The sequence below is a fragment of the Lycium ferocissimum genome, chromosome 7, assembly GCF_029784015.1.
Source record: "Lycium ferocissimum isolate CSIRO_LF1 chromosome 7, AGI_CSIRO_Lferr_CH_V1, whole genome shotgun sequence".
Lineage (NCBI taxonomy): Eukaryota > Viridiplantae > Streptophyta > Magnoliopsida > Solanales > Solanaceae > Lycium > Lycium ferocissimum.
This window is the reverse complement of record NC_081348.1, coordinates 9,280,855-9,291,604: the sequence shown is the minus strand read 5'-3', so window position 1 is coordinate 9,291,604 and position 10,750 is coordinate 9,280,855.

Here is a 10,750-nt window from a genome sequence, read left to right as displayed (position 1 = left end):
ACACAACAACGCCCAAAAATTTGTTTACGACTTTTGGTCGCCGTCTCATAAGTTCTTATTCAAACAACATACCCAAAGCCTAAACAAACTCAACTACAAGAAGAAGGATAGAACCTTACCTTTAGACAGCAAGAACAACATCTTTAGACCTTTACTTCAGTGGAAGGAAAACTCCAAGCCAATCCCAAATTGGAAGAAATGAGCTACACTAACACTACGATGATCACAAAGGGATAATCACCTCAAAACCTTGTAAAACTCTACTTGGATGATCAAGGAATACTTAGAGGGAGTTGAGAGAGCTCTAGGATCTGTTTTGGTGCAAAATATAAGATAGAATGGGCTGCTACCGTTAAATACATCTTAAAAGTTTACACCGCCTTGAGGCAAGCAGCACCCTCGCTTTGGAGCTTGCTCGGCGAGGTCTAACTCCTGCCCGGATATTTCTTCGTAAAATGCTCAGAACTTCTTACTCCGACGTCATATTGACGGACGGTTTAATGCACTGGAACTAGACTTGTAAACCTTCAGTTTGGTGGGTGGATCACCCCGTAACTCTAAGTATATTAGGAGAAAAGCTCAGTGACATCTGACCAAATTTCAATGAACTTATAAATGTAACTAGCAACAACCTTTGCCGACTTTTGATTTACAACTCACTTGACTTCAAAACTTAACATATGACTATTATACGATTCAAATACCTCATGACACAACCTTGTTAGCATGTTAAGCACTCATAGTCTTACCCCGAAAGTATGGGTTATAACATAAAGTTTGGTTGTGATTGGGAGAAATCTTCTATGTTAATAGATTGATTAGTCTACTGGAATAGGTTTCTAGTGCTCAACGTTTTTATGGATTTTCTTACATTCATGTTAAGCGAAAGCTATACAAAACGATTATGATAAGCATAACATTTCTCAGAAAGCATCTATGAGCTATAACTATATGCAAAGATAGAAGTTCTTGTGTTTATCTTTTGATAATTGTAGATTGATATGGATTTCCTAGAATAATTATAGGAGTAATTGATATAGATTGATTATGTAATGATTGTGTAATATTCTCTTTGATTATGTAATTTTTTTTTTTTAATTAGTTATAGGACTTATTATATAAATACCCATTGTCATGGGATGTAAATTATCAAGAAATACAAAGAATACTTTCTCTTTTTCTTGAAATTCTACATGGTGTCAGAGCGATTGCTGCCTTTTAGAGGTGAGTTATCGCCCTCGCAGCACTAGGGTTCCTTTTTTTGCTCAAAGAGGTCGAGTTTTCTCTTTCTTGGTGGCTGTCCGCAACACAAGCTCCTTCTGGTCAGTTTTTCAGAATCTTTTTCTTCCGTTGGAGTTCTTTGGAACATTAAAGTCACCCTACCGCTTTTTGATTTTTTTCGATCACCGGATATTAAGGTTCCAGCGTGGCAGCCATTTTTTCCGGTGAGATTTACTGTTTTTTTAGAGATATGCAGTTTTATTTTTCGGCTATATTTTGCACCTACAACCACTGTTTCAGATTTTTCCGGCGTGTTTTCCGGTGACTTTTCAAGTTCAGATTTTTTTTCGACAGTGTTTACCCACGACTTCTGTTTGTGAGGTATTTCTTTGTTAGAACACATCTAAATTATTTAGATCTATGACCGTTCAAACTATGAGAGATACAAAGGGAGAAGATAATAGTTCTCTTTCACAAATTAGTGTTTGGTCGGTCTAATATTGCGAAAAATGTGAAGACGTTTAGAGACACTACTTCTGGAGAGACTTTGTCTCCGGATGAAGTTCAACAAGTTCATCGTCTTTTGAACAAACTTGACTCTTCAAGTGCTGCTAGTTTTAATTATGTGTAGTCAGGTATTGCCTTTAATGCTCAGCTTAATTCTTGGATTATTGATTCTGGTGCGAATAGACACATGAGAGGCTCTTCTAAAGGCCTTCAAAATTACTCTCCTAGTCCCAAGGGGATTATGTCCGAATAGCCAATGGCTCCCTAATCCCCCCCCCCCCCCTGTCTCCGAACAGGTTCACTCTTTTGTACCCCTGATATTACCTTATCATCCATTCTTCATGTTCCTGACTTTCCTGTTAATTTATTATCTGTTAGCGCTATCACAAAAGCACTAAACTGTAGTGTAAAATTCTTTCCTAATCATTGTGTTTTTAAGGACCTTCAAATAGGGAAGAAGATTGGCAATGGTAGATTGTATGATGGCTTATATTTGATGAATGGAGCTCGAGATTCTGGTCAGGCTTTTTTAGGAACAAATAAGGATGTCAACCAAGAAATAATGCAGTGGCATAGACGGTTGGGACGCCGTTCCTTTTTTACTTTAAAAAGGTTATATCCTAGTTTATTTTCCAGAACTGAGTTTCAATCTTTGTCTTGTGATGCTTGTGAATATGCCAAGCACACTAAAAACTCTTATCCTCTGAGTGACAATAAAAGCACAATTCCTTTTTCGACCATTCATTCTGATGTATGGGGCCCTACTGAAACACCTTCTTTATCTAGTAGTCGATGGTTTGTTACTTTTATTGATTGTTGCACTAGAATAACATGGGTATATCTGTTGAAAGCCAAAAGTGAAGTTTTCACATGTTTTCAGTCATTTCATAAGATGATCTGTACTCAATTTGAGGCTAAGATAAAGATCTTTCGAACTGACAATGGTACAGAATACATGAATAAAACTTTTGGAGCTTACTTGGAGTCTTTGGGATAATCCACCAAACTAGTTGTCCTTATACTAGTGAACAAAATGGGGTTGCTGAAAGGAAAAATAGGCATTTGTTAGAAGTAGCAAGATACCTTTTGTTTACCATGAATCTGCCGAAACCTTACTGGGGGATGCCATTCTAGTAGCTGCCTACCTTATCAATAGAATGTCACTTAAAACTCTCAACTTTTAGAGTCCTTTGGAAGCTTTAAAGAGTAGAAATGACTATACTGTTCCTCCCAAGATATTTGGATGTGTTGCTTTGTTCACACTAAGAACTCCGAAAAACTTGATCCTAGAGCTCTTAAGCGTGTCTTTATTGGGTATTCTCCAACACAAAAAGAGTACAAATGTTATCACCCTCTTTCCCGGAGAACCTTTATCAGCATAGATGTTACCTTTCGAGAATTTGAGTCCCATTTCAGTATGACACCATCACCTCTTCACGGGGAGAATTATAAAGAAGAAGAGATGGTTTTTCCTAATTCCATTATTGAAACAAGAGAAAATGAAATTGGAGACTGTTGGTCATTTGGATAGGCCTGATTTGATAACTTACTCAAGGAGGAATAGAGCAGAAGAAGCTATCATGCAATCTGCCGAAGTCGAACCCTCTTCATCTAGTGACTCATCTATAGTTCTTAATGAGTTAGATTTGTCAATTGCTCACAGGAAAGGAGTCAGATCTTACACCAAACACCCCTTATCTAACTTTGTCTCTTATAATTCTTTGTCTTCCTCCTATAGAGCTTTTGCCTTGTCTATTTCTTCTGTGTGTATTCCCCAGAATTGGAGGGAAGCTTTTGTAGATTCCAAATGGAAGCAAGCTATGCTTGAAGAAATGAAGGCCTTGTCAAAGAATGAGACTTAGGAACTTATCACACCACCTCCAGACAAAAAACTAGTTGGTTGTAAATGGGTCTTCACTTTGAAACATAAAGCTGATGGTTCGATTGAAAGATTCAAAGCGAGATTGGTGGCTAAGGGATTTACTCGACCTATGGAGTGGATTATCAAGAGACATTTGCCCTGTTGCAAAAATGAACACCATTAGAAATCTTTTGTCTTGTGCAGCTAATCTTGATTGGGACTTACAGCAGTTTGATGTGAAGAATGCATTTCTTCATGGAGACTTAGAAGAAGAAGTGTATATGGAGATTCCTCCTGGTTTTGGTAATAAACAGAGTCAAGGAAAGGTATGCGGTCAAGAAAGCCTTGTATGGATCCGAACCGCTCCCAGAGCTTGGTTTGACAGATTCTGCAAAGCAATGATCTCTTTCGGTTACCAACAAAGCAATGTTGATCACACTCTTTTCATAAGACATCAAAAGGGTAAACTCACTCTTCTCATAGTTTATGTTGATGACATAGTAATGACAGGAGATGACAAGGAGGAAATGACCTGATTGAAGAAGTTATTGGCTCAAGAATTTGAGATCGAGGATCTTGGAAAATTGCAATACTTCTTGGGTATCGAGGTTGCTAGATCAAATAGAGGAATCTCTATTTCCCAAAGAAAGTATATTCCGAACCTCTTGAAAGAAACTGGTATGACAGGTTGCAAGCCAGCAGAATCACCCATGGAAAACAATCACAAACTACAAAGTGGAGTTGGAAAGTCAGTTGATAAGGAGAGATATCAGAGGCTGGAAGACTTATTTATTTCTCTCACACTAGACCAGATATAACCTATTCAGTCAGCCTGGTGAGTCAGTTCATGCATGATCCTCGAGATCCTCATATGGAAGCTGTCTTTTGCATTTTACAGTATCTGAAGTCTGCGCCAAGGAAAGGTCTACTTTTCTCCAGACATGGTCACCTCAAAATAGAAGCCTTCACAGATACGGATTGGGAAGGATCTCTAGATGACAGAAGATCTACATCCGGTTAATGTACACTCGTAGGAGGAAACGTGGTCACTTGGAGAAGCAAGAAGCAAAGTGTTATTGCTAGATAAAGTGCGGAAGCAGAATATAAAGCTATAACTCAGGGTGTTTGTGAACTTTTATGGTTACGAAAGCTATTAGAGGAATTGAGATTGTCCGAAAAGGGAAAGATTTCCTTGTATTGTGACAACAATTGCGAATCGGTATAGCTCATAATCTAGTTCAGCATGACCGAACAAAGCATGTTGAAATTGATCGACACTTAATCAAAGAAAAAGTTACGATGGTGTCTTGAGTTTGTTCCATGTGTCATCGAAAGCGGTAGGCGATGTGTTTATCAAAGGCCTCACCAAACGGACTTTCCATACACTAGTTTGCAAGTTGGGCATGTGCGACATCTTTGCCCCAACTTGAGGGGGAGTGTTGATTGATATGGATTTCCTAGCATAATTATAGGAGTAATTGATATAGATTGATTATGTAATGATTGTGTAATATTCTCTTTGATTATGTAATATTCTCTTTCTTTATTTAGTTATAGGACTTATTGTATAAATACCAGTTGTCATGGGATGTAAATTATAAAGAATTACAAAGAATACTTTCTCTTCTTCTTGAAATTCTACAATAATCAATTAACTAACTTGCACCAATTCAAATTTGAAACTTTATAATATTCACAAAAGTTGCTGGTACAAGTTGAAATTCAAATGGTTTCATCGATATGGAATCGCCTTTAAGCCAGTCTCTTGTCTTACCTAAGGTTGTTGGTCCGTCTTTCCTGGGAGAGCTTTTATTAGTTTCGGTGTTGACTTGAAGTACTCAATTCGGGAGAGCTGCCTTTTTGTTTCAGTCTCGACTTGAAGTACTCAGCTTATGCATCGTCGATTGCAAATGGTTTCATCAGCGGTTTCCTTTTCTCATTATTAATACTTTAACAACTTAAGAAGGTAAGTGTTTTGTTCTTAATGGGTCAACAAGGTGATGGAACCAAACAACTTAATGTATTGGGATAAGTAGTATTACTGCCATATACTTGCTCCGAATCATACTACATAGGCAAGTCAATCCAGTTGATAATACCGATGTTTGGAGGTGGGGTTTGGGATATAATGGAATGTTATTTGTGAAGACCTGTTATGAGAAACTCTTGGTTAGGGAGGAGATGGATTTCCCATGTAATGCAATACGGATCCCAAGGGTGCCGAGGAAAGTATGCTTTTTCACTTGGCTAGCTACTTGAGGAGTGACTTTGACAGCGAAAATTTTTAGAAAGCGGAATGTTGTGTGCGTCGGTTGGTGTTACAAGTGTAAGGAGACGGGCGAGGACATGGACCATCTTCTCTTACATTGCGGGCTCACTATGACTAGTTCACTCTAGGGCCGCATATCAGTCGGTTCGGTTAGGGTTTCAAAGTTATCGATTCAACTTATTGGTTATCGATTTATAGACATGTTAAACCGTCAAAGAACTGTTAAGATATCGATTAATGGGTTATCGGTTAATCCTTTGTTGTTTGTTATCGGCTTAATCGTTAGGATTTCACACAAAAAGTTTTCAAGAACAAAGAACCCATGCACGGTTTTGAACGAAAGAGAAATACAAAAACACATAAACAAGAGTGAGAATTGAAGCAATGTAGAAGATATAGAAGAGACCCACTTCTTTTCTTTCCAAGGTAAAGCAAAAGACCATGAAAACTTGGAAGTTTTAACATTAAAGCTAAATTTTGAAAATAAACTTTATAATTTAGTAGTATCTGTTTGCTGTTGTCAAAGAAGAGACAAGAAAAGCACTCAAGCAGAACCAGAAAGTGATGAAACGCAAAACATAAAACCGTTTTGCTAATTTAGTACCTTTTTTTTTCTTTTCTCACAAGCAATGTTAACTAGTCAAGTGAAATCGCCGCTTGAGAATGAGAAACTGTTTATCAAGTGAAAATCAAGTAACCCTAAATCTAGTCAAGTGATATTGTGTTTAAGTGATATTGTGTATAAAAAGGCAGAATTGTAATTAAATAAATGGTTATCGGGTTATCGGTTCACTCATTAACAAAAATGGCCAAACCGTGACTCGACCCAATAAGCCAATAACCACAAGGCAACACCCGATACCCGAACCAGTAATCCATTAACCCGAACCATTAACCCAATAACCCAATAATCAATTCGGGTTATTGGTTTAACTGTTAATATGCACAGCCCTAGTTCACTAAAAAAATCATTCAACTATGGCTAGTTTACTCATAAAGTCACTCAACTTTATTTTCTAATCACAAAGTCACTCAACTATTGGTGTTTTACCTATAAAATCACCCAACCTATTTAAGTGATACTATTAGTCACTCAATATTGTTTTCCATATTCTTACTAATACTAATAGAAGGAAAGAGACGAGCAAATAGTGCGGCAGCGTGATTTGCTGCTTTTAGCTAATACGTGCATGTAGAAAGAATGGTATTACAGTCAAACCTCTCTCCAATTGTCATTCGTTATAATAGCATTTAACTATAACGACCTAATTTTCTTCGGAACCGATTTTTCATGTTATATTTTACTTCTCTATAACGGCATTTTACTTGTAACAACAATAACATTCATTATAGCGGTACACTCTTTGTAAAATTACCTCTCTATAACAGCCATACTCAAATATTGTCTGATAACATTTGGTAAAAAATGTATTATGTATAAGTAAAAAAATATTAAAATATTTATGGTAATCATCATTAATGTCATGCAAATAGAAAACTTCAAGAGACATCGGATGCAGAAGGTGACAACGAAAGTGTTGATGAAGAGCCTCAACCTACTGCTATTTGGGGTGAGATAGAATAGTCAAACTATTGAGCTCTTTTTGCTGAAAGTTTGGACAAAATTCTTTGTCAATTGAAGAGTTATATTATTGATAAGAGAATGGAATTTACGAAATAACCTAGCTACAATTGTAGAACTCTTATATCAACCTTACAACAACAACAACAACAACAAGCCTAGTATAATCCCACCATGTGGGGTCTGGGGAGGGTAGAGTGTACGCAGACCTAACCCCCACCTTGAAAGGTAGGGCGGCTGTTTCCGAAAGACCCTCGGCTCAAGAGAGGAAAAGAGAGGAAAACAAGATAAAAGGTCAGATAGGGCCAAGCATATCGAAAACAATATGAAAATAAGGAATAACAAAAGCGAGAAAGGTCATGGTGAACGATCCGGAAAGAAAGGAGCATTGACTACTATAGATAAATAAGATAATCAAAGTACAACGACCCAACAAATATAAGCGACAATCAAATGCGAAATCAAATGGCAATAAACAAATGAGCAAAAGCTACAACTACTATGGTGAAAGGATAAGCCACCTAGCCTTCTATCCTAATGCGAGTCCTCCACAACCTCCTATCTAAGATCGTGTCCTCGGTGGTGAGCGTGCCATATCCCGTCTAATCACCTCTCCCCAATACTTCTTCGGCCTCCTTACCTCTCCCCGAAACCGTCCATAGCCAACCTCTCACACGTCCGCACGGAGCATCTGTGTCTCTCCTCTTCACATGCCCAAACCATCTCAGCCTCGCTTCCCGCATCTTGTCCTCCACCGATGCCACTCCCACCTTGTCTCGGATATCTTCATTCCTAATTCTATCCCTCCTAGTGTGCCCACACATCCACCGCAGCATTCGCATTTCCGTGACTTTCATCTTCTGAACGTGACATCTCTTGACTGGCCAACACTCCGCTCCGTACAATAAAGTCGGTCTAACCACCACTTTGTAGAACTTGCCTTTAAGTTTTGGTGGCAACTTTCTTATCACACAGCACTTCGGAGGCGAGCCTCCATTTCATCCACTGCATCAATACGATGTGAAACATCGTCGCCGATATCCCATCCCCCGTATAATAGACCCAAGATACTTGAAACTTCCTTTCTTTTGAATGGCACAGGTACCCGGCCTTTCCTCGTCGGCCACGCACGGTACACCGTGAACTCGCACTCCAAGTATTCGTCTTGGTCTACTTTCAATTCTAAATCCTTTAGACTCCAACGTACGCTCTCCTGTACTCTCCGGCTTATCGTTAACTCCGCTGTGAGTCTCGTCAATCAGGACTATGTCATCCGCGAACAACATACACCAAGGCACCTCACCTTGCATTTGTCGCGTCAATTCATCCATCACCAAGGCGAATAGAAACGGGCTAAGAGTTGATCCACGATGCAAATCCCCATCGGAACGTGGAAGTGCTCCGAGTCTCCCTCTAATGCCCTTACCCTAGTCTTAGCTCCATCATACATGTCCTTTATCGCTCTAATGTACACCACGGGTACGCGCTTTAGCCTCCCGAAGCATCTCCATGTGACCTCTCTTGCACTTTGTCGTAGCACTTTTCTAGGTCAATGAATACCGTGTGCAAGTCCCCTTCCGCTCCTATACTTGCCTCACCGATCTGATATGAATGACTTCACGTAGTCGAGCGCCCGGCATAATCCAAAGCGGTTCTTTGAAATAGACACACCTCTCCTCACCTTCATTTCCACCACCGCTTTCCCCGCGCTTTCATAGTGTGACTTAGCGACTTGATACATATTGTTGCGGCTTTGAATGTCTGCTTGTTCTTGTACACGAGAATCATTGTACTCCACCTCCGTTCTTCGGCGATCTTCGCTGTCTTGAAAATGACATTAAACAACCCCGATCGGCCCCACTGCGAGCCTGCAGCACGCTTGCATTCTTCCAAAATTCCCCGGGGAATCTCGTTAGGTCAGGGTCGGCTACTGTTCCCACGCGCATCCTTCGACTCACCTTCACCTCCTCAACCTTTATACTCTGCAATAACCAAAAGTCGCGACGCCTATCGGAGTGCTCCAAGTTTCCCCGACACAATGTCCTCGTCCCCTCTCGCCGTTCAGAAGTTCGTGAAAGTATGACGCCGTCTCTGGTCTAATGCGGGTTTCTTGTACAACACTTGGCCATCCTCGTCCTTGATGCACTTCACTTGATCCAAGTCGCGTGCCTTCTCTCTCGCCTTGGCGAGCTTAAATAGCTTCTTATCCCCACCTTGTCCTCTGGTTCTGCATAATGGCGTTGAAAGGTCGCCGTTTTAGCCGCCGAAACGCCAACTTCGCCTCCTCTCGCCATCTTATACTTTTTCCCTGTTCGTCGCGCTTCTTTTCATCCTTGCTATCTACCAACTTCACATATGCCTACTTAACTTTGCTTCTACCTTCCCTTGGACTTCTCCGTTCCACCACAATCCCTCGGTGCCCACCACGCGGCCTCGTGAGACCCCAATACCTCTCTCTAGTCGCTTTCCCACGCAATTGGGCGTCCTATCCCACATAATCGCTCGCATCCCCCCTCTTATCCCACCTTTCCGTAGCCATCGACTTCTCCCCATCTCTGGGCACTAGACAGAGTCAAACTCCCCCGCCAATCCTCGGTCGGTCATCCACGACCCTCTTCTTCTTCTTCTTCTTATCTCCAAATCCATTACCAATAACTATGTTGGGTCGTAAGATTCTCACTCGGTATGACCTTCGGTCCTTACGAGAGGCCTTTATCATCTTTCTAAAAGCAAAAAAGGTTTATTTGCGTCGCAGCCCACGAGCTACGAAAGGTTACCAAGTGTTCCTCGCTTCCGGAAAACTCGAGTTAGCTACCACCAATCCGCTTTTTGCTAAATTTAGGAGTGAGACTCTCCACCATTCTGTCCCGAAGCCAAATCCTCCGTGCACCTCGTCATAACCCCTCGAAACAGACCCAATATGCCCATTGAAATCTCCTCCTATGAATAACTTCTCAGTAGGCGGTGTACTTACCACCACTCTGTCCAAGTCCTCCCAAAAGCGCCTTTTTACCTCCTCGTCCAAACCCACTTGTGGCGCGTAGGCACTAATAATGTTCAAGGTGAACCCTCCAACGACTAACTTAATCGCCATCATCCTGTCATTGATCCTCTTAACCTCTACCACCTGATCTCTAAGCTCACTATTTACTAAGATCCCTACCCTATTCTCATACCTCGACTTGCCCGAGAACCAAAGCTTGTACCCGTCCACATCCTTAGCTTTAGGTCCTACCCATTTAGTCTCTTGGACGCAAGCTATATTAATCCTCCTCTTCTTAAGAATCTTAACTAACTACATGGACTTTCC